Source organism: Trichechus manatus, unplaced genomic scaffold (genome assembly GCF_000243295.1).
Source record: "Trichechus manatus latirostris isolate Lorelei unplaced genomic scaffold, TriManLat1.0 scaffold00073, whole genome shotgun sequence".
Classification (NCBI taxonomy): domain Eukaryota; kingdom Metazoa; phylum Chordata; class Mammalia; order Sirenia; family Trichechidae; genus Trichechus; species Trichechus manatus.
In genome coordinates, this window is record NW_004444009.1 from 9,622,466 (window position 1) to 9,625,825 (window position 3,360).

Below are 3,360 nucleotides of genomic sequence, written 5' to 3' on the forward strand. Positions count from 1 at the left end.
AAATAATGGGGCTGGGGGACAAACAAGCACATGGGCAGAAAAATCAGTCATTTAAAAAAGAAAACACCTAGAAGTGAAAAACAACAGGTTAGACATAGCAAAAACAAAACCCTATTGCTGTCAAGTTGATTCCAACTCATGGTGGCCTTATGTGCACAGAGTAGAACTATGCTATAGGGGTTTCAAGGCTGTGACCTTTCAAAAGCAGATTGCCAGGCTTTTCTTCCAAGATCCCTCTTGGTGAGTTCAAACTCCCACCCTTTATGGTTAGTAGTCAAGCACTTAACCAATTGTGCCACCCATAGCTAAAGAGAAAATTATTGAAACAGAAGACCAAGATGAAGAAATTTGACAGAATGCAGTATTGAGAGACAAAGAGATAAAATATATGAGAGAAGTTAAAGAGCATAGAGTACATACTTAAAGATCAATGTACCTCTAATAGAGCACTAGAAGGAGCACTTACAGAGAAAATGAGTAGGGAAAATATTTGATGGTAATTTAGCTGAGAATTTCCCAGATTTGATTAAATTCATATGTCTTCAGATCTGGGGAGTCCAACAAATCAACATCTAAACCCACTGGGCTGAGTTCTAAAGGGAGATGAAGTCTAAGACCTACAAAAGTGGGAAGTCAGAGTGAGAAATCTCTATGAAACAAACCAGAAAAAGCAGTCTTAAAAAGAGAAGACATTACCTACGAAGACGCAGTAATGTCTGACAGCTACTTGACACCAAAAAAAGAAACCAGAAAACAGTGGAATAATACGTATGAAGAGAAAGCTGTCAATTTAGAATTCTGTACCCCCTCCCCCCAAAAAAACCCCAAAACTATCTTTCAAGGAAAAGGGCAAAGTAAAGACATTTTGGATAAAATCTGAGAGCTTGCTACCAATATATCCTCATTAAAGGAAGTTCTGAATGTTTCAGAAAAAAAAATCAGAACAGCAACCGTATTTTGGATTTGTCAGAAAAAGACTTTAAAGTAGCAAATATAAACATGTTTACAGAACTAAAGGAAACCACGATTAAAGAAGTAAAGGAAGGTATGATAAAGGAACATCAAACAGGATAGCAGTAAAGAGAGACTCTTAGAAAAGAACCAAATGAACTTAATAGAGTTGAAAAGTACAATAATTGAAAAACAAAATTCACTAGAAGTTATTAACAGTAGATTTGAACTGCAAGAAGAAGGAATAAGTGAACTTGAAGATAAATTGATAGTGATTATTCAAGCTGAAGAACACAGAATAAAGAATGAAGAAAACAGAACAGAGCCTCAGACAAATGCAGGACATCATTAAGTGCATCACCATGCATAATGGAAGTATCAGAGGAGAGGAGAGAAAGGAGAAGATAAAGTATTTGAAGACATAATGACTGAAAGCTTCCCAAATTTATTGAAAAACAATAACCTACACAGGAGTTCAACAGACCCCAAGTGGGATCAACACAAAGATCCACAAACAGATACATCATAGTAAAAATGCTGAAAGTCAGTGACAAGGAGGAAATCTTGAAAGCAGCAAGAGAAAAATACAGGGGAACTCCGATAAGATTAACAGCTGACCTCTCAGTTGAAATGATGGAGGCCAGAAGGTAGGTTTATCAAGTGCTCAAGGAAGAAAACTGACAACCAAGAATCCTATATCCAGCAAAGCTATCCTTAAAAAATAAACATAAAATAAAGGGTTTGCCAGATAAAACTGGGACAATATGTTGCTAGCAGATCCATCATACAAGAAATACAAAAAGAAGTTCTTTAGGCTGAAAGCAAGTGACTCCAGATCCTAACTTGAATCCACACTGGTAACGGTAATTATGTAATTATATAAGACCGTTGATCCCACTTGGGGTTTGTTGAGCTTCCTGGATGTATAGGTTATTGTTTTTCAATAAATTTGGTAAGCTTTCAGTCATTTCTTCAAATGTTTTCTCCCTCTCTTAACTGATTTAAATTGCAGTTGTATAAAATTATACATATAGTATGTTGGCCTATAACATACAAATGGAATATATGTGTAATATATTTTTCAATTACAAAACAAAGGAAGTGAATGACAGCAAAGTTGTACTAGGCTAAGAAAATGACTACAGATGGTAAATTAATAATTATAACTATTGTTGAGTTTGTAATATTGATAAATGTGATATGTGTGACAATAATACCAGAAAAAAGAGAAGGGAATAGAGCTATATGAGAGTTAACATTTCTAGGTATCACTAGAATTAAGCTAGCATAAAAATCAGAAGCTGGTTATTATTAAGTTAAACCTTAGAGCAACCACTAAAAAAAAGGATACAGTGAAAAAAATCATTAAAAAGTTAAAATGCTACATTAGAAAATATTCATTTTATGCAAAAGAAAGCAAAAATAGAGGAACACAAAAATACATGAGGGATAGAAAACAAAGTAAAATGGCAGACACAAATCCAACTGTATTAATAATAATATTTAACGTGAATTGATTAAACAATCAAAAGGCAGAGATTATCAGACAGGATCAAAGAATCATAATTCAACTATGCTGACTATAGGGGACACACTTTGGATTCAAAGATACAAATAGATGAAAAATAAAAGAATGGAAAAATACCATGTGTAGTGAGTTTTAGGGAATTTGGGGCTGATCAAGGAAAAAGATAAGACCACAAGATAGCATTGCAAAACAAACTATTGAGGCCAAAGCATTGAGAGGCACATGCAGGGGGTGGTCCTCCACAACAGGAGATCTTCCAGAGGCAAGCAATCTGGAGGGCCACCAGAAGGGAGGAAAGTGTGAAAAACCCTGTGGAAGAGGAAAAGATCTTGTCTTGCACAATGTTCTCCTGCAGCAAAGTGGAGAATCACTGGGCCAGAGAGCTCCTTAACCCATTGCCAACGAATCAATTCTGACTCATAGCAACCATGTAGACAGAGAACTGCCCCATGGGATTTCCAAGTCTGTAAATTTTTATGGGAGCAGACTGCCACATCTTTCTCCCACAGAGTGGCTGGTGCATTCATACTGCCAACCTTTCAGTTAGCAGCCAAGTGCTTAACCACTACACCACCTCCTTATAACTGCAGGAATTTAGGACCAACGGATACTGGGTGCAGTTTCTGGGGATGTGTAAAGCAGGCAGACTCTAAGTGGCCAAAAATCTTATTTGGGCTATTTTAAAAACAATTGGATAAGTACAAATTTGAGTTTGGCACCAGCAAGAGTTTTGGGCTATGGGCTTCAGCTTGCTATGAAGAAGTAAACAACATGGAGCCAATACACAGAGGCCATTTTTCCAAGTAATATTTGGATTATTGTTAGTTGCCGTTGAGTCAATTCTGACTTATGGTGACCCTATGTATACACAGTAGAACTGC